Source organism: Balaenoptera physalus (genome assembly GCF_965194825.1).
Source record: "Balaenoptera physalus genome assembly, chromosome: 14".
Taxonomy (NCBI): Eukaryota; Metazoa; Chordata; class Mammalia; order Artiodactyla; family Balaenopteridae; genus Balaenoptera; species Balaenoptera physalus.
In genome coordinates, this window is record NC_138893.1 from 35,340,105 (window position 1) to 35,366,430 (window position 26,326).

Genomic DNA, 26,326 nt, shown 5'->3' on the forward strand with positions numbered 1-26,326 from the left:
TAAATAAGTGGTATTATATTTAAAATATTCATGTTATATTCATGGCTATTATTTAGAAATATACTTGATTTTTGCATATTTATCTTGTATCCTGTAACCTCGCTAAACTTGCTTATTAGTTCTATGAGTTTTTTTGGGTAGATTTCTTGGAATTTTCTATGGAGAAAATCATGTCATCTGTAAGTAGGTGCAGTTTTATTTCTTTCTTTCCAATCTGTATGTCTTTTGTTTTCTTTTCTTGTCTCATTACACTGGTTAGAAAGACCGGCACTATGTTGAATAAGAGCAATGAGAGTGCTTTGTTCCTGATGTCAGGGGAAAACACTTAGTCTTTTGCCATCAGATATAATGTCAGGTGTAGGTTTTTGGTAGATGCTCTTTCTCAAATTGAAAAAGTGCCCTTTATTCCTATTTTTCTGAGAGGTTTTTTGTTTGTCTTTTCTTATCATGAATGGGTGTTGAATTTTGTCAAATGCTTTTTCTGCATATGTTGATGTGATGATATGATTTTTATCTTTAGCCTATCATTATGATGGATTACACTGATTGATTTTCAAATACTGAACCAGCCTTGCATTCCTAAAATAAGCTCCATTTGGTCATGATATATAATTCTTATATTGCTTAATTCTACTTGCCAATGTTTAAGGACTTTTGAACCTCTACTCATGAGGAATAATGGTCCATAGTTTTCTTTTCTGTACTGTCTTTGCCTGGTTTTGGTATCAAGGTCATACTAACTTCATATTGGAAAATATTCCCTCCTCTTCTATTGTTTGAAAGAGATTGTGTAGAATTAATGTTAATCCTGAAACTTTCGTTAAAATTCTCCAATAAAACATCTGAGTCTGGAGATTTCTTTTGGGGGAGTTTTAAAATTATAAACTCAATTTTCTTAATAGTTACAGGGCTATTCAAATTATCTATTTTGTATTGGATGAGTTGTGGTAGTTTGATTTTTTGAGAGTAATTGGTCCATTTCGTCTAAATTGTTAAATGTATGTATGTAGATTGAAGTATTTCCTTATTGTCCCTTTGATGTTTTCAGTGTCTTTGGCAATACTCCATGTTTCATTCCTGATATTGGTCATTTGTGTGTGTCTCTCTTTTTCAGTCTTGCTAGAAGTTTGTCAATTTTATTTTTTTTCAAAGAACCAGCTCTTTGTTTCATTGATTTTCTCTATTTTTATATTGGTTTTAATTTCATTAACTGTTGCTTTTGTCTTTATAATTTGCTTCCTTTGCTTGCTTTAGGTTTATTTTGCTCTTCTTCTAGGTCCTTGAGGTGGAAGCTTGCATTATTGATTGTATTTTTGATTTCCATCCTTTTATTCCCAAATTGCTTTTCTTGTTACATGTGAAATGAGTTTCTTGTTAGACAGCACATACTTGGGTATGTTTTTTAATACACTCTTCTAATCTGTGTATTTCAATTGGTGTATTTAGACCATTTACATTTAAGATTATTGTTGATATGTTAGGTCTTAAGTCTGCCATTTTCTTTCTGCTTGTTCACTCTGTTTTTAATTTTTGTTTTCTTTTTCCCAACTTCCTGTGATTCACTTAAACAGTTTTTAGAATTCGATTTTGATTTATCTAAAATCAAAATTCGAGTGTATCTCTTCCTAGAGCTTTTTAAGTGGTTGCTCCAGGTATCACATTATGTATACATAATTTATCAGTTTACTAGTGTCACCATCTTACCAGTTTGAGTGAAATGTAAAAAAGTTATCTCCCTTTATGTCAATTTATTCTTCTTCATATAATAAGATTGTGTTAAATATTTCCTGTAATACATTTAGAAACATGTCAGACAGTGTTATAATTTTTGCTTCAACCATCAACCATAATTTAAAAGACTCAAGGGAAGAAAGAAAGTCTATTGTATTGACCGATATTTTTGCTTGCTATATTCTTTCCTTCCTCCTGGTGTCCCAAGATTGCTTCTTTTATCATTTCATTTCTATTTAGAGAACTTCTATTAGCCATTCTCTTAGGGTAAGTCTGCTGGCAACAAATTCTCTTAGTTTTTCTTCATTTGAAAAATGTGTTGATTTCCTCTTCATTCCTGTAGGATATTTTTCTTGGATATAGGATTCTGGGTTGTCAGTTCTTTTCTTTCAGCACTTGAACAATGTTATGCCCCCTCCTCTGGCCTCCATGGTTTCTGATAAGAAATTCACTGTCATTAGAATTTCCTCAGTGTGTTTTTCAGTGATTTCAATATTTTTTTTTTCAAGTTTGACTATAATGTGTCTTGATGTGGATTTCTTTGGGCTTATTCTGTTTGGAATTCACTCAGTTTCTTAAATCTAAAAATGTATGTGTTTTGCCAAATTTGGGATGTTTTAAGTCATTATTTCTTCCAGTGCTTTTTCAGCCTCACTCTTTTTTTCCCCTATCCTTCTGGGAGTCCAATGGCATAAATATTAGACCTTTTATTAAAGTCCCACAGGCCCCTGAGGCTCTGATCCCTTATTTTCAGTTTAATTTTTCTCTACTGTGCAGATTAGGGAGCTATTATTGTTCTGTCTTCAAATTTAATGATTCTTCCCTCTGTTCCCTTCATTCTGTTGTTGAGCCCATATAATGAATTTTTAAAGTTATTATACTTTTCAGAAGAACCATTTGGTTCTTCATTATATCTTCTGTGGCTTTTCTGTGATTCTCTGTTTTTTGAATTTGTTTCAAGTTGTTCATAATTTCTTTTTTTTTTTTTTTAAACTTTGGGTTTATTTATTTATTTATTTTTATGGCTGTGTTGGGTCTTCGTTTCTGTGTGAGGGCTTTCTCTAGTTGCGGCAAGCGGGGGCCATTCTTCATCGCGGTGCGCGGGCCTCTCATTATCGTGGTCTCTCTTGTTGCGGAGCACAGGCTCCAGACGCGCAGGCTCAGTAATTGTGGCTCACGGGCCCAGTTGCTCCACGGCATATGGGATCTTCCCAGACCAGGGCTCGAACCCGTATCCCCTGCATTGGCAGGCAGATTCTCAACCACTGCGCCACCAGGGAAGCCCCATAATTTCTTATCAAAACATTTTTATGATGGTTGTTTTCATGTCTTAGAAATTCTAATATCTCTGTCATCTCAGTGTTGGCATCTATTAATTGTCTTTTTTCATTCAGTTTGATATCATCCTGGTTCTTGGTATGATGAATGATTTTGATTGAAATCTGAATTTTTTTTTTTATAAATTTATTTATTTATTTATTTTTGGCTGTGTTAGGTCTTCGTTTCTGTGCGAGGGCTTTCTCCAGTTGCGGCAAGTGGGGGCCACTCTTCATCACGGTGCGCGGGCCACTCACTGTCGCGGCCTCTCCCGTTGCGGAGCACAGGCTCCAGACGCGCAGGCTCAGTAGTTGTGGCTCACGGGCTTAGTTGCTCCGTGGCATGTGGGATCTTCCCAGACCAGGGCTCGAACCCGTGTCCGCTGCATTGGCAGGCAGATTCTTAACCACTGCGCCACCAGGGAAGCCCCTGAATATTTTTAGTATAATGTTATAAGACACTAGATCTTATTTTAATCTTCTATTTCAGTTGGCTTCTTCTGACACTGCTCCAGCAGGAGAAGGGGAAGGGGAGAGAGGCACCACCTCGTTATGGCCAGGTTTCTTCTTGGTCTCTGTTGACACCTATTTGAAAGGTAGGGGGATGCTTCTTTTTTTTTTTTTTTTAATATTTATTTATTTATTTATTTATTTTGGGCCGCGTTGGGTCTTCGTTGCTGTGCGCGGGCTTTCTCTAGTTGTGGTGAGCGGGGGCTACTCTTTGTTGTGGTGCGCGGGCTTCTCATTGCAGTGGCTTCTCTTGTTGTGGAGCATGGGCTCTAGGTGCGTGGGCTTCAGTAGTTGTGGCACTCAGGCTCAGTAGTTGTGGCGCACGGGCTTAGTTGCTCCATGGCATGTGGGATCTTCCCGGACCAGGGCTCGAACCCGTGTCCCCTGCATTGGCAGGCGGATTCTTAACCACTGTGCCACCAGGGAAGTCCCGGGGGATGCTTCTTGTTAGTGCTGGGAGGGTGTGGGAGTTCTGGCTCCCCACGAGGCCTCCAGTGACACCCCAGAGTGGAGTGGCCTCTGAATGTTAGAAGGTTATCCTGACTCTTCAAGCCCACCACTTATGACACCACCAGTGGATTGGGGTAGTGGGGACATCTCATTACTGTCAGGTGGGGCTTGAAGTTTAGGGTTACCACATGACCTTCACTGATCCTGCAGGGACATGGGGGTTTGGGGTGGGGAGCTCCTTACTCCCTGTAAGGAATGAAAGTCCCAGCTACATGGCCATCTCTGACACCACCCCAGCAAGGGTGGGGTGGGGTTTGGACACCTCCTTACAGCCTGGTGAGGGGTGATGTCTAGAATCCCACTTGGCCTTTACTGTCATGGGTGGGGCTGGGGCCACAGTGTTTTCTGTGATATTTAGTTACAGCTGAGTAGTTGTTTTCTAAAAGTTTATTGCTTTCTTGTGAGGCTGCCCTTTCCTTGTCCCTTGGCTAGAGAGAGCAGGCTTTTTGCTGAGGCTTTTCTGTCTGCATCTGTTGGTATTTGCAGGTTGCCTGCTTCGCCAGCACCCAGTCTGGGATGTCTGAGGCAACAAGAAAAATCATCGCTGTGTTGTTTTTCAAGTCCTGGGATCCCTAGCCCATCTGCCTTCTTCTCTCTGCCTTTCAGAGTCTTCTTATGCTTGTTTTATATATTATGTCCAGGATTTTTAGTTGTAGTTTGAGGGAGGGATAGAGAAAAGTACACTGACTTTATCTTCTGAAGCTGAAGTTCTGTTATCTTATTTTTAAAGAATATAAAGCATTTTGTTTAAAAATAATAATTTTGAAGTTATAGTTTGCACAGTAGGAAAACAAATACAGCAAATATTAAACAAACTTAGATGTGAAACTTAGAGATAAATACTCAGCATGGTCTTTTAAAGAAACGTGCAGTCATTAAGACTATCCAAAACCTTCACAGAATAAAAAGAATATTCCCTTATATTTAGAGTTCTTTATGCTTTCTTAAATACTTTCTTATATTTTATCTTGTTTGATCCTGCTGGGAATCCTGTGAAGGAGGTAAGGCATATATAAACATCGCAGTTTTACAGAAGGGGAAATGGGACCATAAAAATCAGAACAAAACATAGGACCCATTAAAGATTTATACTAAACAATTGGCATATTTGTTTCCCTACTCTGAAATAAATAATTCTCTTTTATAGAAAATCATGAAACTAATCTTTCCTGAAGGCTTTCTTCCCTATCATCTAAAAAGAGAACATTTTACCTACTCTAATGCTTCCAGGTTCCAACCATGAGAAGACTTGTTTGGAATCAATGAGAGGATGGGAATTTACTACTTCTCCACCCCTTTCAAAAATTCCGCACCATAACTTCTCCAACTCATGAATCATCTTTTGAAAGTCTTGAGTTATATTCTGAATCCTCATCTGGACCCAAGCTGGAGAAATGGCATCTTCTTTGAATTTCAGATTCCTTCCGTGCAATGGAGGCCAAACCCTGCTGAGTTTCCCCTACCTGCTGCTGTATGGGCGGTGCGCTGAAGCATGGGAACTATTCTGAGGAACATGTGATGCTGAAATGAGATGGTGTCCATTCTGACCCTGAATTACAGGCAAAGCCAATGTTTTCTTGGGCACCAAAGATTTTCCCATGACAGAAAAATTCCTCGAGCGTGAGTTTCCATCGTCTGCCTCCATACCTTCTGCAGGAAGCAGACGTCACAGAGGAAGTGGTCCTAGGACTTCCTCTCGGAGATACAGCCTGGAGAACTTCTCTGTTTAGTTTGGTTTCTATGTACAGATTTAAGAGATTCAAATGTAGAATCTATTGAAGAGGAGAGGGAAATAAAACAATACCTTAAACATGAGGAATCTTTTATAAAATCATGATAAGAAAGGAAGTGTTTGAGAGTAAGGAATTGAGTGGAATGCTGAGTTTATTTAGGTACTCAATAATGGCTTACCGACACATCCAAGGCATTACGACATGGAGAAACCATTTTCCCAATTAAGCCAGCATCTGGGTCTTTTGTTTATTTTATCTGTTGCCCATTACTTCTGTCTGAGGCAATTGCTGGCAGCAAGAAGACTCAGCCTCTGTCCTCAGGGAGCTTCCAGCCCTGCTGAGGAGACCAGACATAGAGACAGGAAGATGAGAAGCTGCGAGGGAATGGCACAGACGTGACCCTGCTTCTGTGTATTTTTGGACTGGGCTGGCCCTAGGAAGTAGACCTGGGATGTAGCAGGGGGAAGAGGGGTCAGCCAAAGAGGAGAAGGGAGGAAAGGCGTGAGGGTGAGTCTCCACCTGTTCTTCAAGGGCAATGAAAGGACATGCCTCCAGGACCTCTGCCAAGGATATAGTTTATGGAGGGACATAGTGGAAAAAGGGGCCCAAGAGACAGGACAGGTGAGACTTGGACTTTCTTTGGCAAGGAAGGAGCGCTCTTAAAGGCCAGTGGGGAAATGAGAGACACACAGAAGGAAACGCATCAGGAAGATGAAGCCAGCAGTGGAGTAGAAGATGGGTTGCAGAGAAGAGACCTGCATACAGTGATGACAGGTCATTTATTTAGAAAGAAATGTTCCCTTTTTGGTTAAACAACAAAACTCCACAAGGGAATAATTAATTTGCATCCTCTTGATCTGTTTACAATTAATATGGTCAAATAAATGTCCAAAAATCTACATTCAGCCAAGTTCAAGCTTTGTCAACCCTGGGGATTCCCTAATATAACCACTAAGATGTTATTCAGCATCCTCTGAGCATCTTCAGAGCCCCTACACCGAATTACGCTCCTACATCCAATTTGGGATGCGGAACTGAAATTAGCATTTTTTTTACTGACAAAAAAAGAAATATCGCACAATTTTGAATGCTAAGTTTTCTCAAAATTACAAAACTTGCTTCACTTTTTAAATTGAAGTATAGTTGATTTACAATGTTGTGTTAGTTTCAGGTGTACAGCAAAGTGATTCAACTGTACATATAATACTTATATATCCATTCTTTTCCAGATTCTTTTCCCTTATAAGTTTTTACAAAATATTGAGTATAGTTCCCTGTGGTCCTTGTTGGTTATCTACTTTATATATAGAAGTGTGTATATGTTAATCCCAAACTCCTAATTTATCCCTCCCCCTCCCCCTTTCCCCTTTGGTAACCATAAGTTTGTTTTCTATGTCCGTGGATCTATTTCTTTTTTTTTTTTTTAATTTTTAAAATTAATTAATTTATTTATTTATGGCTGTGTTGGGTCTTCATTTCTGTGCGAGGGCTTTCTCTAGTTGCGGCGAGCGGGGGCCACTCTTCATCGCGGTGCACGGGCCTCTCACTGTCGCGGCCTCTCTTGTTGTGGAGCACAGGCTCCAGATGCGCAGGCTCAGTAATTGTGGCTCACGGGCCCAGTTGCTCCGCGGCATGTGGCATCTTCCCAGACCAGGGCTCGAACCCGTGTCCCCTGCATTGGCAGGCAGATTCTCAACCACTGCGCCACCAGGGAAGCCCTCTATTTCTTTTTGAAAATAAATTCATTTGTATCATTTTTTTGTAGATTCCACATATAGGTGATATCATACAATATTTGTCTTTCTTTGTGTGTCTTACTTCCCTTAGTATGATAATCTCTAGGTTCATCCATGTTGCTGCAAATGGCATTATTTCATTCTTTTTTTATTGTTGAGTAATATTCCATTGTGTTTGATACATCAGCTGCTGATCCTTCAAGGGGAAAAATTAAATAATTCAAGTAGCTAAACAAGAAGCCCAACTGCCAAGTTTACATAAGACTAGAAGGAAGTTGGTTAGGTTTGTCTCAGCATTGAGAAGCAGGAATGCCCTTCGAGACCAGATGTTACAAACCTTTCACTTTAGAGGTGAGGCTGTCAAGACCAGAGGGGTTTCGGGCCTGCCACTTGTCCAGTTGGTGGCCAGGCAGGACTATGCTGGATCCACCCCATAACTCCACCTTCTGATGTTCACTGGGATACCTGCTCAAACCCCTGGCTGCCCTGGTCCTTGCCGGGCCCATTAGACAATGGGTTTGAGCATCATTTCCCTGGTCTGGGGTCCAAGTGGAAAGTTTCTCTAAGGTCTCTCCCAGAGTGAAGTCCCATGAAGAGTCTATTCCCAAACTCTACCACAAGTTTATTTACCTTTCTTGTTCTCAGTTGCTTCTTCTTTAAAGTTGGCTGATACCTGCTCCATGCACTTTCCAGAGCTCTGATTAGGATCAGGGGAGATAGTGCATGTGAACTTTCTTGGAAAAGAGTAATTCATGATACAAATATTTCTATGTTAGCTGATTTATCCTCCAATCAACTGTGGATTGGTTTGATATAAGTAGTTGGGGAATACTTTTTAAGACCCTAGGTTAAGTGCTATTATTCATACTGAAAGCTTTGGTCAGACTTATACGGGCCTGTAGGGTGTTAGAAGAATATGATAATTATTCTAAATATTTCCCACCTCACATCCATAACGTTTTTCCCAGGACAGAGAGGAATGTCTTCCTTTCTTGCTCCCAGAAATTTGATTCAACAAAATTTACTGAGATACCACGCTGTAGGAAGAATTATGTTAAGTGCTGAAGAGGTAAGAGAAAAAAGCCCAGCTGCTCAGAGAAAACTCATGATCCAGAAAGGGGAGGAGAGCTATTAGCATCCCAGGTTGAGAATCAAACACGAAATAACTCCCGACCTGGGCTGATACACACATGAGAGCACGGGGTAGAGCTGCCCTTCTGAGAAGCAACTGACTGACAAATCAGCCTGAATTTGGGGGCATCAATGCCTGTAACCTTCAGGTTGGGGCTATTTGAAATGACCATCTGTTTGCTCTTAAAGTGCATGTCACACCTCTCCCCATCAGCAGTCACACTGGCCTCTTGTGGCACCTAGTTTTGACTAATCTGGAGAATCACCATCCATCCATTTGCCACGTCCCACCTCAGGCTCGCCTGGAGTGATTTTCACATAAGCTCACGTGATTCATATTTTAGACCTTTCTAAGTGGAGTGTAAGATCTCTTTAGCCATTTTCTTTTAATGTCTTTGCAGAAATTTAATTTAATTTTTTATACATTTTTATCCAATTTCTTTGAAAAAAAATTAAGGCACTTAACCATGATCTGATGAGATAACAAAGTTATATGTATTAGTTTGCCAGAGCTGCCTTAACAAAATGCCTCAAACCACAGAAATTTATTCTCTCAGAGTTATAGAGGCCGGAAGTCAGAGATCAAGGTGTTGGCAGAGCGCACTCCCTCTGAAGGCTCTGGGGAAGGATGCTTCCTTGCCTTTTCCTAGCTTCTGGTGGCTTCTGGCAGTCCTTGGTATTCTTTGGATTGTAGCTGTATCACTGTAATCTCGGCCTCCATTGTCACGTGACATTTTTCCTATGTTTCTTTCTGTGTCTTCTCTTCCTCTTATAAAGACACCAGTCATTGGATTCAGGGCCCACCCTGTTCTAGTATGACCTCATCTTCATCTAAGTGATATTTGCAGTGACCTTATTTGTAAATAAGGTCACATTCTCAGTTTCCAGGTGGACATGAGTTTTGGGGGGACACTTTAGCCTACTACACTAAGCAAGAGGGACCATCAGCAGTGGGACAGGGGAAAGGGCTTGCCAAATAAAATGAAGAGTAAGGTTGACATCCAGAGTCTGCCATAGACTGTTCCACACTGTGTTAGAAGGTGGGCTGCAGGCTCATGGCTGTAGTTCCTTACATGGTCAAGTTGCTATCATCAAGAGCTTGAGCTCTAGGCTCTGACCACCCAGTTTTGATTCCTGGCGGGTTTCACCAATGTGATTTGGGACAAATTACTTAATCTTCCTGTGCCTCAATTTTTTCATCTGTAAACTGGGATTAATGGCTGCTGGGGGAATAATTAAATAATGCATGTAAAGCACTTGGCACAAGCTAAGCTCTCAGTGAAAGCCAGCCATGAAAATGTTGGCTTTGCAAAGTCTAGAAGGCAAAAAGTAAAGGAAGCCGCAAAGGTCTGATGTGGGAGAGGATTTCAAAGGAGTGATAAAGTCTGGCTGAGGAGTTTAGGAAAGTCTCCGTGGAAGGGGTGGCCATTAGAAGGATTTGGGTGTTTGGAGATGGGTGGGCACATGGCCTATCTAGCAGTCAGGAAAGTGTAGGGTCTGGGGGAAGAGGGGCAAGTCTGGTTTGGCTGGAGCAGAGAATAAGAGAGGAGGTGTGTAGGGCTGATTGGAGAGGTTGGCTGGGCCCACCCTGGACATCAGGGTGAAGATCCTGACCCAACTGGCACAAGTGGTTGTGGCGCCATCTTGCCCAAGTTCTGATGCCCACAGAGAGCCACAATAGAGGGCACTCCTTGGTCTCTGCAGGAGCCTCAATCACCCCATGCCATGTATCTCTGTATTCCCACTGCTGTTCCTCCTCATAGCTGTTGGTGTTCAACCCTGTTGTAAATTTTGTTTACAAAATTTTGTTTACAAAAATGCTTTGATGTACCTCAAACCGTTCCTCATCTCTCCTCTCTGGTAGAACCAGAACTGCCCACCGTTAGGGTTTTACCCTACCTCAGATGTTTTATTCCAAACTCCTAGTTTTACAACCCTGTGTCTTCCATCTCTCCGCCCCCTCACTTCTTTATCTATAAACAGGGTTATATATGTGACTCTGTGTCTGGTCCACTGTGACCCCTGGATCATTTCCAGCCTGTCTCCGTGATCTGTAGGCATTCTAAATCTTATCTTGGCATAACGTGCTTCTTCCCTCTCCATGGGGCACTGTGATGTGCTCGCATGGTACTGTACTGTATCGGGGCTGCAGCACGCTGCTCTCCCCCCAGCCACAGACCATAAAATTAAGAATGGCAAGACTCTCTGGATTAATTTCATTCGCCTGTCTTTAAATCCATTAAAGAAAATGCCTGTTTGAATCATTCTTTTGTGAGCATATTTGTAAATAATGCTTAAAAAACACTTCATCTAATTATTCTTACCACAGCTGAATGTTAATATATTGAAGATGAGATTTATGTTTAGACAGCATTAAGGTACTAATTTTTTCTCAACAATAGGAGCTGCCATTGACAAAATTAAAACAGAGACGTAGACCAATGAAAATTAATTTGCAGCAGGCTTAATAGTTTCTCTAAGCAAAGCCAGTCTCTCCTCAGCTGCCTAAGAAAAGCCATAAAAATTTCTGAAAAGAATCTGGAGTTTAGGATTCCACACTAATTGCTTCCCCTCCCCTTTTACTTCATCTCCTTTTCTTGTTCATCTTGACCGCAGAGGGACATGCAGTTTCCATATCCAAAATGCCTTCGGCTCTGCTGGGGTAAGGAAGTCAGGGGGAGGAGGGAGCAGGCCAGGGAACCACATAAATAAATGGGAATTTCTACATGGACATGAGGATTTTCGTTTTCATTTTTTAAAAATGAGAAGAAGGCACGAGTATAAATTCCAAAAAGAGCAATTCATTTAAGTCTATCATTTTTGGCAACACAATAGAACGCACATTGGGATGAACAGTCACAAATCACTTCCCTTCCCACTGTCTGTTTTCTCCACCATATGTTGTGGAGAATACAATTCACATGCTGAAGTTTCGCCTCCTTTCAATGTGAGAAAGCATATTGCTATATCAGCAGCCTGGTTACCGAGCCAACGCTTCTTGGAGCGGTGCGGGTGGGAAGAGAGAGGAAGCGGGGAAGAAAGCTAACCCTCCAGTCAGAGTATTTATTTTAAAGCCTGGGGAACCTTCGAAATAGTTTGCTCCCCAGCAATATGGACTTGAATGAGCCAGACTAGGCGCTTCCCGTAGTTGACTTTCATTGACTCCCAGGACTTCCGGATGTGAACTTGACGGGCCACCAGTGCAAACACGTGGCATGGATGTCCCATCAATTTTTTTGTTTTTCCAGTTGTTTACCATTTTATACACAAGGGTAATCTTTCTTCTCCATAACCAGTGGGATGTGTGGGTCTAAAGTATTTATTTAGTAGAAAGGTTATGATACCCCCCATTCTCCCCCATGGCCCCCCGCCTCCTTTTCCCCTCACCTGGTTCTCCATGACCAATCAAAAATGGGACAACAGTGATTGGTCAAACAGACAAAAGGTAACTCCATGACAGCCTCACAGTTCCAACCTCATTAGTACTTTGTCGTAGCCCAAAGAGCTGACATACCCACAATGCACCGCCCACCCAGAGAAGACTAAAGCTGTGACAACCCTTCCATCATCTCTGTTCATCACCAACAGGATTGTTGGAGGCTCTTTGTATCATAGCTTTCATAACCTCTGTCCTTCCGTGTAAATGGCACAGATGGTCCTGGTGAAACGAGGCTTTCTAGAGACATTCTAAGCCGACTTAGGATGAGGTCAAATATTTGATTAAGCGCTATACTTTCAGTTATTTAAGAAAAAACCTATGGCCCCACCAAAAAAAGCTTGAGTTTTCATTTACAGCATGACAATGTTTGAAACAATATTTTCAATATGTTTCAATATTTAATCAATTGCCGAATACAAGTTGACCTGTAGGAAACTTCATGAAAAACAAGAAAAAACTTTTTTTTTTGGCTCTTGGGACTTATAAAAATCACAGGTAAAAAGTGAATTTGATTCCTGAAATGATGCATCAAACTCCTTGTCTAAACTAAACTGAACAGATGTGGAAAAAATGAGTCAGGGGCTCCCCATATAATTCGAAATGAGCTTTCAGGTTCCGCTTCCTATGGCTGATTTCAGCCTAAGCCGCCTTATTGCTTAAAATCTGCAACTTGATACTAAAAGCTTGTCAGAATTAAGTGCACGCTTTATAAGTTTACATTTTACAGTCTGTTTTTCTTTGATATTTGACAGGGACACAGGTTCCCATGTCATCTGGCCTTGAAGTACTTTTAGAACTTTCTCCTGGACCAATTTGAGGAAGCTCAAGATTGCAGTGAGTTATGGGCCTTTAAGCTGCCTGCCCAGCCGCCGGCCGTTGGGCCCACACTTGAGGGCTAACACCTGTTGGCTGGACAGAGCAATTAATTTTTTTTTTTTAAAAATGCAGTAAGCCGCCAAAAATCAAAGCTAAAGGATAAAAATATAATTTTACCTCCTGAGCTTCCAGGGATGACCTTTGATCTCGTCCAACGTTTGTGTGGCAGGAGACACCGATCTTAAATTTTCTTCCTAAAGAAGCACTTTGAAAGACACAATTTCCGAGAGCTGGCCGCACATTTTCTATCCTCTGTCATTTCACTCTTGCGTGATTATTCACACGGAGACCTGACTGAGATCGTCACTCACAACAAAGAGCCAGATCTACCAAGTGTCCCCGCTTTAAGAAAATTATAATTGGAAGCTCTTAAATTATACTGCGGTCCATCCCTTGTAAGATCGAGTGTTATTTCCCTAAGAGGTGACAGTTGGGTTTTCTAGTTGATGGTTATAATGTGGCATTTTTTTCAGAATACGTCTGTACGTTAAATAGATAACTGTGAACTTCAAAGAGCTAAATACCAACCGTGGGCTGGGGCATGGCCACATGGACAGCCTCCCTCCTTCTCCAAACCCTTTGGTAGCCAAGACAAGGTCACTGATCAGGGTAATTTGCAGGAAAAGTCAATTTCTCAAGTACCGAAGCAGGTGTTGTGGCACTCTATGAAATTTACTGAATCTAAATTGAGGAAGTTGAAAAAACCAAAGGTCATGATCCACAGGAAGAAAAGAGGAAAGGAAATCTCTTTGACTGTATTTTTAACTCCTTTTCAACCAAGACACACTCACCAACCGAGTCGATTAACGCTAAAAATAAATAAATGAAAATCAGAATATCTCACTCCAATCAGCAACTTATCTGATTTCTTTAAGTAAGAGGAGAGGAATTCAATTTTGCTTGCATTCACAAGGAAACAAGCCCAGTTTATAGAAGCTCAAGATCAGGTCTTTCGGCTCATGAGTTTAGAAACAAAAATCAAACCAAGATGTCAGAACTTTCTGTCTTTAGAAAAATTAGATATGTAATATATATTATATGATATATACTACTTAGCATAGAGTAGAAAGTATAGTGTAAAGTATGTAAATGATAAACAAATAATCTATAACCTGGATTTTTTCTTTTAAATGAGCACATTCCCTACTTCCCGACCCTAGGAAAAGAGAACACAGCTGAAATGGAAAATGCTTTTAGGAAGGAAAATGTAACATGAGCCTTAGCATCTGTAACGTTGGTGTAGCAAGGAGAACATGGGATGTGGAATAAGAAGATTTGAACTTGAATTTTAGTTAATCACTAATTGTATAATTACAGCTAATCGTTTAACCTCTTTTTTTTTGTTTTTTTTAAAAAATTATTTATTTATTTATTTATTTTTGGCTGTGTTGGGTCTTCGTTTCTGTGCGAGGGCTTTCTCCAGTTGCGGCGAGCGGGGGCCACTCTTCATCGCGGTGCGCGGGCCTCTCACTGTCGCGGCCTCTCTTGTTGCGGAGCACAGGCTCCAGATGCGCAGGCTCAGTTATTGTGGCTCACGGGCCCAGTTGCTCCGCGGCATGTGGGATCTTCCCAGACCAGGGCTCGAACCCGTGTCCCCTGCATTGGCAGGCAGACTCTCAACCATTGCGCCGCCAGGGAAGCCCTCGTTTAACCTCTTTAAGCCTCCATTTTCTCACCTGTAAAATTGGGGCTTGTCGTACGGATTAAATGAGCTAATATATGGGGGCAACATTTGGCAAACTATACATATTAATTATCATTACTAACCTTTAGGGCATTATTATCCTGAAGGATGATATGCACACCACTGGTATGCATGAGGCTGTTATAAGCCTTTGAGGTTTAAAAAAATGAATCAATTAGAAGAAAAATGTTAAATAAATAAGAGCACAGGTGGAAAAATATTGAAGGTGGCAGGAGAAAGACTGGCATTTGGGTGACTTTTCAAGATTTAGTTAAATTCTTCTTGGGAGGTAGGGAAAAGAGACGGAGCTCCCAAACTCCCTAATAATGTTTCCAGCACAAGAAATGTTTTTTTAATGCAGGTAAAAATTTAAAAAATGAGTTACTTTTAGTTAATTCCAACATTCAACCTAAGAAGAAAGTACATTTGCTTGCTTGTCATTTTCTCTTATTCCAAAGAAAATTCTCATTCAAACAACACGATTCATGTAACCCGAAGATTTCTGAGTTCTAGTTTGTAGGTCAATGATTTCAAGCAATATGAAATGCAACAAAATTCTCTTCCAGCATAATCTGAATGCCTCCCTGGGAACTCACATCTTTCGTCTAACAAGGTGTTGCAGGTCATAGTGTGCTAGCCACAAGTTATCATAAATGTCATGTATGCCAACCTCCTCGCTTTATGGATGGGGAAACTGAGGACCAGAGAATGGCAGCAGTTTGGTGACTCTGTGTATGTCACAGATCCAGGACTGGGAGGGGCTTCGGGTCCAATGACTAAGTCCAGGGCTTTTCCTAGTTCCTAAATGTCAAGTGCTTAATGTTGCAGCTAAGCCAGGGGGGACTGTGGAGGTTGCCAATGCTACCTGTAGCATTTTGACATTTAAATCTTCTCCATTCATTTGTTTTTTTAATTTATTAGTGTTAGTGAAAATCTTATATAGAACACAGAGGGCAACCTTCAAAAGCATAACACACTCCATACATTAAGAATTGAAATATAGGTTGAATATTACTTCTTCCAGACTCATATTCTCACCTGCTCTTAAATTTTATGATGCTTTAATATTCCTAGTTTAGTTCTGAAGTTACTTTCCATGTTTATGTTACCTCCCCTTGGGTTTAAATATACATTCCCAAAGGTGCTTCTTAATCTTAACCACGGTGTTTACGCACCTTCTACATTTATTGGAATATTTTGATATTGATCATTGAAAATTCAGCATACAGAAACCTTGGTCTATAAGGAAGGCAATAATTTAATTGTTGATACATATTTTTACACTTGAATATTTAATCTGAAAGTAGTTTGCTTTTTTATGTTGGTACTCATTGTTTGGTAAAACAGATATTTTCCAGTGGCCATTCAAATAAATTGCTGGAAAATGAATTCTATTTTAGCTATCAGGATACTATGGTCATTTTGGCTTTCAGAAACTAAGTTACAAACGTGGAGAGAAATGTTTCCTGCGGTGGTCAGTCTCAGAACATTCCAGCCTTTCACTCCAGAACTGGATGTCTAGTCTAGAGGGTCATTTATTTTAAAGTTTTTAAAATTACATTTTAAATATTGAAATAATTTTGTATATGAAAAAGTCACAATAATAGGACAAAGAGTTCCCGTATATCCTTCATCAAGATTGCCTATGTTCACATTTCACCACAGTTACTTTATCACGCTCAATAGCGAGATAGGGATATATATATATTTTCTGAACCATCTGAGAATAAATTGTAGACCTGATGTTGCTTTATTCCTGAATACTTCAGTGTTTATTTTCCCAGTATAGGGACATTCTCTTACATGGCCACAGTAAAATAATCAAAATCAGGAACTTAGCATTGACACAGGACTATTGTCTAATCTACAGACCTATATATAGTCTACAGACCTATACTTATTCAAATTTCTCCAATTGTCTCACTAATTTTGTTTCAATATTTTCAATATTTCATGTCATCTTGCTCTACCTGATTTATTGGCAATTCTATAAACCAGAGGCTCCTGTTCCCATAAAAAGAATTAATTTATCTATTCTAGATATATTAATTATAATAAATTGTTCCTATTGAAGGAATACTCATATTTAAATTTGTAGACCAGGCCCATTAGAGTGCCTTCTAGTGAGTCAATGCAAGTCACACACTCTTGTCTCAAAAGCATGTTTCATGTGAAAATTGTGAACTATGGAGAACAGTATGGAGGTTCCTTAAAAAACCAAAAATAGAACTACCATATGACCCAGCAATCCCACTATTGGGCATATACCCTGAGAAAACCATAATTCAAAAAGAGTCATGTACCACAATGTTCATTGCAGCACTATTTACAATAATAGCTGGGACATGGAAGCAACCTAAGTGTCCATCGACAGATGAATGGATAAAGAAGATGTGGCACATATATACAATGGAATATTACTCAGCCATAAAAAGAAATGAAATTGAGTTATTTGTAGTGAGGTGGATGGACCTAGAGTCTGTCATAAAGAGTGAAGTACATCAGAAAGAGAAAAACAAATACCGTATGCTAACACATATATATGGAATCTAAAAAAAAAAAGGTTCTCATGAACCTAGTGGCAGGATAGGAATAAAGACGTAGACGTAGAGAATGGACTTGAGGACACGCAGGGGAAGGGGAACCTGGGACGAAGTGAGAGAGTAGCATTGACATATATACACTACCAAATGTAAAATAGATAGCTAGTGGGAAAGAGCTGCATAGCACAGGGAGATCAGCTTGGTGCTTTGTGACCACCTAGAGAAGTGGGATAGGGAGGGTGGAAGGGAGGCTCAAGACAGAGGGGATTGGGGATATATGTATACATAGAGCTGATTCACTTGGTTATACAGCAGAAACTAACACAACATTGTAAAGCAATTATACTCCAATAAAGACGTAAAAAAAAAATAATATTCCCCGCTGAAAGAAAAAGAAGAATTTATCATCATCTTATACACTTTATATTTTTGGGCTTACTTTATGGCTATAAGCACCACACCATGAGGATAGTGATCTTTGACATTTTATTCACTTCTGTTCCCCCAAACCTAAAAATATGCCTGGCATATAAAAAGAAATCAGTAAATAATTGTTGAATAAATGAATTAATTGAAAAAAAATTGTGAACTTACCTGAGTGTTTGTGATTTGCAGGGATGGGTTCCCCTTTGCAGGGGTGCAAAGTTAACCACACATCTGCAAGTAAGTGCTTTGGAGAAATAGCTTGTATCTTAAAGGCAGCTTCCCCACTGAGACTGTGTTCACTTGGGCAGCTTATTCTTGGAGTTTCGATTTCCTCTGGTCAATGGGACACGCAAGCTCTTCCTTCGTGAATTACATGAGGTAAATAAAGCATTAGGACTGGGACTGGCCTGTTAGGGGCCCCATCGCTGATAGACATGGTTAATTTCATCATTTGAATGAACTAACAGGCAAATGCACTTTGTTTTGCGTGAAACAGGAAAAAAATTATTTCCAATTCAATGGAAAGCAATTAACACATTGATTTTCCACGGCTTTTGTAAGCAAGCTAAAGGGATCCTAGCCCTCCTCATGAAAGAAAAACTAATTGCACCCTTGTCTTGGAGCTTTCCAAATTAAGAGAATATATTAAACTAAGAGCACAGAACTGGGACAGGGGCTATTTTATTTGTATACTGCAATGGATACTTTGCCTACAGTGCATTAAATGATACACCTACAAACTTTCTAACTGATTGTCAAGTCATATTTCTATTCCTTGCCTAAGAGGTCTTAAGGTAAGACAACCTATCACAGAAGCTAAAGAAAATTAGAAAGCACCTTTCTTATTTTCCTTTCTTTCTTTCTTCCTTCCTTCCTTCCTTCCTTTCTTTCTTTCTTTTCTTCCTTCCTTCCTTCCTTCCTTCCTTCCTTCCTTCCTTCCTTCCTTCCTTCCTTTCTTTCTTTCTTTCTTTCTTTTCTTCCTTCCTTCCTTCCTTTCTTTCTTCTTTCTTTCCTTTCTTTCCTCTTTCTTCCTTTCTTTCTTTCTTTCTTTCTTTCTTTCTTTCTTTCTTTCTTTCTTTCTTTCTTTCTTTCTTTCTTTCTTTCTTTCTTTCTTTCTTTCTTTCTTTCTTTCTTTCTTTCTTTCTTTCTTTCTTTCTTTCTTTCTTTCTTTCTTTCTTTCTCCTTCTTCCTTTCCTTCTTTCTCTCTTTCTCTCTTTCTTTCCCTTAGGAAGAGACAAAGAAGGAACACCTCCAGCTTGGGAATGTGACCCCGAGCTGATTAGCCAGGCAAATAAACAAATACAGTAAAATATACAAATAGAGGTTGCCACACCTGCAGGCATGTGGGCTGGGTGAGAGGGGACCACACTGGCCCCATTTCCACCACCACTGACCATCCCGCAAGTGCAGCTGTAACACCACTTCGCCTGCAGCAAGGTCAGAGTACAGCGGGACAGAAACAGAGGCAGCATTGTCTCATGTCCACACGGAATACCATCCAGCGTGCTCTGACCTGCAGCTGCAACATGGCCTCCCCAGAGAGCCATCTGCCCTCACCCATCAGCCACCCTTCTTCCATGAACTCACCATCCATAAAATGCCTGATCTTGGCTTTTTAAACACTCTTCAATCCTTTGGTGAACGTGAGACTTCTAAACTTTCCTATTTCTACAAATTGCCTTTAAATGAGAAGTTATTTGGCCTGTGGTGGGCACTGTCACCTGGAGCTCAATGAAAGCTATGATTAATGAATGATAAAGCCAGTTCATTGAGCCATGACATTGGTACAGCACTGTCGTAAGCAGGAACTAATTATATGTGGAAATAATCATTCAACCTGAGAAAGGTATTTCCTATTCATTAGAAAATACTGTGAAGAGATAATACTTAAAAAAGAAAGTTTTCTATGCTATTGGCCAAAAGAAAGGATTATTCCATTCTTTATAATGAATTTGTCAGGAAACCTCAAATTTGAATTTTGGCTTAGTTGTAGGCTTTACTTTCTGGTGAAAAAAAGTGTTACATGATTACTTGATTATAAACAATTTACTGCATGACTAGTTCTTGAAAAATATATGTCTTCAAATTAAAAGTTCTCAATTTGTGTTTCATTACTGAAAAACTTGGTAGGAAAAAAATGTTTTCAAGACTATAACACAAGCTTAGGGGAAAATTTTGGTCATTATTTTTCATTTACTTTCCTTATTGAGCTAATTTAATTATCATAGAGACACAAACATTAGCTCCGGTACTGGGCTTCTCACATCTGTTAGTAAAGATTTGATTAGGGCTACACAAATGTGCTAGATTAAACTATCTAGTTGGTGAAATTCAAGCCACCTGGATATTTTAGCAACATCAATAAGAATAATTCTCTTTTTCAAAATCAGTAAATCCAAGCTATATTAAAAAGAATTAATTAATGAGTGCCAGATAGCGAAAACAAACATTTGACAATGAATCATATTATCAAAGGTTTTGAGGGAGATCCTTCTCAGCTTATGTTTAGATGTCAAATTATATTACCAAAGCTAAACAATCTGTTAAAATGATGTCTTAATGCGATGTCTCCTGTGCTGTACTTTTTTTCAAACTTCTTAAATATTTATAGTAGAAAAAAAGATATGTTCTATTTAACAATGATAATCAAATCATAAGACATTTGCCCCAAAATATTGCCTTGGATATTTCCAAGAGCTGTTAACATAATTTAAATCCTATAAGAAAAAGAAACTATTATAAAGTTTGCTTAATGTATAATATGTATCTTTTGAGGCAGCACAAGGCATAATTCACAGGAGAAGCTCCATAAAGATTTGGGGATTGAAAGGATTAATATATAAATATTAGGTGTTTTATAGAATATATAAGGAATTCTAGAATTGGAAAGGACCCCCAAAATCAACTAGTCCAGGGCTGGCCAACTTGCTCTGTTAATAATGGGTAGATAATAACTATTTTAAGCTTTGGGGGCCAGATGGGCTCTGTCGCAACTACTCAACTCTGCCCCCGTGGCTGCAGATAATAGTAAACTCACAGGCATGGCTGTGTTTCAATAAAACTTTATTTACAAAAGCAGGCAGCAGACAGATTTTAACCCACCTGTCGTATTCTGATGATCCCTCATGGAGCCCAACTTCCGTATTTTGAAGATCAGACACCTTAGGTCCTTTGTGGGAAAGTAACTCACCCAAAGTTAAACAGTAAGTTACACAACAAGTGGCAGAGTTAGAGCTGAAATTGGCCTTTCCAGCTTCCAGGCAGGCGCTCACAATGGGCTGAATTAATTGCAGTGACACGTGGACAGGTGGCCATGTCCAAATGGAAGGTCTGCCTCTGTGTTAAAGCACATCCACATGCTGCATACATTGATGTCTATAGAATTGTGATGTGTAGATGATTCCTCAAGTCTCCAGAGAATAAGTTGCTTTTCAGAGACCTAAGCAGAGTCATAAAGAATATTTTTTGGGAAAGGAACACGAACAGCCTGACAGTTAGCGAAGCATGAAAATGCTTGACTGAAAAACCACACATGGCTTGCTTCCTTAAAGACTATTTCAATCCTGGAAAACTGTTTCTATTGAATATTTATAACAGATATGATTGAATAAGAAGAATTTAAAGTAGAAAAAATCCTGTGTGTTGTGATTCCAAATTAAATCTTATTTTCATGGTTGCCAGTGTTTTGCATTCCCCATGTCTGCATTGTATAAAAAACCCATCTTGTTACAATGCCCTTTTCCAGCACCAAATAATAAGATTTCTAGATTAACACTTGAGTTGCCAACATCCATTTTCTGGTGGGGTTTCCCCTTTTCACAAAACTCATTTTCATTTGGAAGGAAGTGGAGGAAACGGGTCCCTAGGACATCCTAAACAGAGAAGTGGATCTGGGTTTCTCTTCGAGCACGTCTGTGGATGTCGCCTGGAAAGGCTTGGTAATCACTGCTGTGAAACTGACAGTCCAGAAAGACATGATTGATGAAAGGGAATTGGATGTTTGAGCCAAAATGGACCGTCATTAACTAACTGAACCAAGTAAACGAAATGGAGTTTCCAAGGGGCAGTGGGGCACATTCTTCTGGAAAAGGTGGGCCCAATGTTCAGGATGTGTTTCACCGAAGCGGGTGGGGGGAGTGGAGGGAGCCATTACTTAATGGCTCCCAGCTTGCGAAGGTGAAATAACCCACACTATATAGGTTTTCTTTCTTCAGCAGTTCTGTGTTGATGTTGATTCGCACATTTCTCACTGAATAGAAGAAGGTGCATCTTCTCACGTGTCACGCATTTTCTGGTCTTGAAATCACAAAAAAGGTTTCCATACTAATAAATGGAAATAAAATTCTGCTACTGTAATTGTTTTCTAGCTTAGGCGTTTTAAACCAAGTCGGTAAATCAAGCTGTATTATTTACTACTTTAGCTTGTGTGAGCAAACGAATTTGTATATACGCATAAGATAAAATTATGCACTTGCGTAAAGTCATGTTTTTTTAAAAAGGAGAAAAGAAATATTAATTGATCTTTTTAAAATATCTTGTGGGTTTTTAATTTTTATTTATTTATTAAAATTTTTTATTGTAGTTGATTAAAGTCATATTTTTATACTTGGTTCTCTTTTTTTGATCAAAATGACAGTAGATATTTTATAGATCTTATTTATTTTATTATACCTCATATTAGATCTTTAAAGTAAGAAAAAATAGTTTTATGATACAATAAAAAACAAATCCATACAATTATTGACATATTGGAGCATATAATTTTTTTTTTTTTTACGTTTTCTAATAAAAAGTTTGTCCTCTCTACCCCACGTCCCCAAAAGAAAAATCCACCAGATTACTTTAGGTCAAGGATAACAAAAGCATGAATGATTCAGATGAACAGCTTTTGAACTTTCCTCAGGAAGACTTGAGTGGTAGGATAACTTAAAATCTTGACCAGAATGCATGCAGGTGGCCATTTCTTGGCTTGAAACATCTTGAAACAGTTTCGGTGCCTGGAAAGGAGGCTCCTGGTGTCAGTGTGGTCTGCTCAAGAGGGAGGGAAAGAGAGTATGCAAATGAGCACATATGCATTAGTTCAAGAGCAAGACTGAGCACCTTAAAGGTTAGAAGCCCAGAATCACATTACCCTCCTCTCAAAAGATGGCCAGAGTACATCAAGTGACCAAAAATGCATTTTCATTATGTTTTATTAACTGAAGGAATTTTTGTTTTGGTTTCTGTAATAAACTATTAAGGAACACAGGACAGCCTGTAATATATTATTATTCTGCAAGAATAACAAAGACAAACAATTAGCAAACTACTGAATTAGAGTGGATTTACTATGGTGGAGGTTTGCCTAAACGAAAGTCTGTGCCTTGATTTTGTGTTAACGGATGAAAATCTTGGCTGACCTGTCTGAGCTATTCCTGTTTATAAAATAGAACTTGTGACAAATGTGTAAGACTTTGTAATATACATTTTTGTATTAACTTTATTCCTTGTTGCATGTTATAGTCATACTTTTTTTAAAGAAATCATGTTATCTTGAAGAATTTCATGTATCTTTAGAAATACTTTAGGTCTTTTTTGGAAATAGAAAGTTATATATATACACTGTGAATTTTACACAGTCATGGAAATTTAAAGACGTTATGATTCACTGATAGGCACAAATTATAAGAAAACCTGAAGTCGTTAGCTCAAATAAAGGATTAGAATTAACAATGGAATTGAACCTAGAGTATAATTAATGAAGTCTCTAATTGTTCTTCCTGTGTTAGTTCATTAAGCCTGACTATCGAGTGGATAGTTGGGCATCTGTCTCTAACATCTGTTGTCTCATTGATTCCCTGGGTTGAATGCTTCAATGCCTGGGAAGAAGGGTATGATTTCCCTCCAAAACTTGAACATGCTGGAAAAAACACAAAACCAATAACCATTCTCTAATATGATAGCATGATAAAGAACCACCTTGAGGGGAGTTTAGCTAACCTAAGACTTACGTGAAAAAATTAGAGATTATGTTAAATACATTCACTAAATGAAAAATATAAAATATAGTTTTCCCAAGAAGCTTCTTTTGAGTCCCCATTAGCTGAATTCAGTTGCAATCAAAAACACGTATCAAGCACCTACTTTGCACAATATGTTCTTGGCTAGTGATGGCTTTCATTGATTGAGCACTTATCTTTTTATTTGAATTTAATTTAATTTATTTTTTATAGAGCAGGTTCTTGTTAGTTATCTATTTTATACATATTTGTGTATATATATGTCAGTCCCAATCTCCCAATTCATCCCACCACTACCCCACCCCCACCGCTTCCGCCCTTGGTGTCCACACATTTGTGCTCTACATCTGTGTCTCTACTTCTGCCCTGCAAACCAGTTCCTCTGTACCATTTCTCTAGGTTCCACATATATGCGTTAACATACAATATTTGTTTTTCTCTTTCTGACTTACTTCACTCTGCATGACAGTCTCTAGATTCATCCACATCTCTACAAATGACCCAATTTCATTCCTTTTTATGGCTGAGTAATATTCCATTGTATATATGTATCACATCTTCTTTATCCATTTGTCTGTTGATGGGCATTTAGGTTGCTTCCATGACCTGGCTATTGTAAATAGTGCTGCAGTGAACATTGGGGTACATGTGTCTTTTTGTTTTTTTGTTTTTTTTAACATCTTTATTGAAGTATAATTGCTTTACAATGGTGTGTTAGTTTCTGCTTTATAACAAAGTGAATCAGTTATACATATACATATGTTCCCATATCTCTTCCCTCTTGCATCTCCCTCCCTCCCACCCTCCCTATCCCACCCCTCTAGGTGGTCACAAAGCACCGAGCTGATCTCCATGCTATGTGGCTGCTTCCCACTAGCTATCTATTTTACATTTGGTAGTGTATATATGTCCATGACACTCTCTCACCCTGTCACATCTCACTCCTCACCCTCCCCATATCCTCAAGTCCATTCTTTAGTAGGTCTGTGTCTTTATTCCCATCTTGCCACTAGGTTCTTCATGACCTTTTTTTTTCTTAGATTCCATATATATGTGTTAGCATACTGTATTTGTTTTTCTCTTTCTGACTTCCTTCACTCTGTATGACAGACTTTAACTCCATCCACCTCATTACAAATACCTCCATTTCATTTCTTTTTATGGCTGAGTAATATTCCATTGTATATATGTGCCACATCTTCTTTATCCATTCATCCGATGATGGACACTTAGGTTGCTTCCATGTCCTGGCTATTGTAAATAGAGCTGCAATGAACATTTTGGTACATGACTCTTTTTGAACTATGATTTTCTCAGGGTATATGCCCAGTAGTGGGATTGCTGGGTCGTATGGTAGTTCTATTTTTAGCTTTTTAAGGAACCTCCATACTGTTCTCCATAGTGGCTGTATCAATTTACATTCCCACCAACAGTGCAAGAGTGTTCCCTTTTCTCCACACCCTATCCAGCATTTATTGTTTGTAGATTTTTTGATGATGGCCATTCTGACCGGTGTGAGATGATACCTCATTGTAGTTTTGATTTGCATTTCTCTAATGATTAAGGATGTTGAGCATTCTTTCATGTGTCTGTTGGCCATCTGTATATCTTCTTTGGAGAAATGTCTATTTAGGTCTTCTGCCCATTTTTGGATTGGGTTGTTTGTTTTTTTGTTATTGAGCTGCATGAGCTGCTTGTAAATCTTGGAGATTAATCCTTTGTCAGTTGCTTCATTTGCAAATATTTTCTCCCATTCTGAGGATTGTCTTTTAGTCTTGCTTATGGTTTCCTTTGCTGTGCAAAAGCTTTTAAGTTTCATTAGATCCCATTTGTTTATTTGTGTTTTTATTTCCATTTCTCTAGGAGCTGGGTCAAAAAGGATCTTGCTGCGATTTATGTCATAGAGTGTTCTGCCTGTGTTTTCCTCTAAGAGTTTGATAGTGTCTGGCTTTACACTTAGGTCTTTAATCCATTTTGAGTTTATTTTTGTGTATGGTGTCAGGGAGTGTTCTAATTTCATACTTTTACATGTACCTGTCCAATTTTCCCAGCACCACTTATTGAAGAGGCTGTCTTTTCTCCACTGTATATGCTTGCCTCCTTTATCAAAGATAAGGTGACCATATGTGCGTGGGTTTATCTCTGGGCTGTCTATCCTGCTCCATTGATCTATATTTCTGTTTTTGTGCCAGTACCAAACTGTCTTGATTACTGTAGCTTTGTAATATAGTCTGAAGTCAGGGAGCCTGATTCCTCCAGCTCCATTTTTCGTTCTCAAGATTGCTTTGGCTATTCGGGGTCTTTTGTGTCTCCATACAAATTGTGAAATTTTTTGTTCTAGTTCTGTGAAAAATGCCTGTGGTAGTTTGATAGGGATTGCATTGAATCTGTAGATTGCTTTGGGTAGTAGAGTCATTTTCACAATGTTGATTCTTCCAATCCAAGAACATGGTATATCTCTCCATCTATTTGTATCATCTTTAATTTCTTTCATCAGTGTCCTATAATTTTCTGCATACAGGTCTTTTGTCTCCTTAGGTAGGTTTATTCCTAGATATTTTATTCTTTTTGTTGCAATGGTAAACGGGAGTGTTTTCTTAATTTCACTTTCAGATTTTTCATCATTACTATATAGGAATGCAAGAGATTTCTGTGCATTAATTTTGTATCCTGCTACTTTACCAAATTCATT

General features: G+C 39.0%; 2 long non-coding RNA genes across 2 annotated transcripts in view; one reads left to right on the top strand and one right to left on the bottom strand.

Annotated features, from left to right (window-relative positions):
* Positions 1–26,326, top strand: part of LOC309642837 — a 259,826-nt gene that overhangs the window by 46,801 nt on the left and 186,699 nt on the right. The gene's annotated exons all lie outside the window — the stretch shown is intronic.
* Positions 10,492–24,299, bottom strand: LOC309642824. The gene is made up of 3 exons (XR_014253394.1): positions 19,223–24,299; positions 14,635–17,995; positions 10,492–14,312 (listed from the first exon to the last, which is right to left on the bottom strand). It is a non-coding gene; the product is annotated as an uncharacterized lncRNA (long non-coding RNA).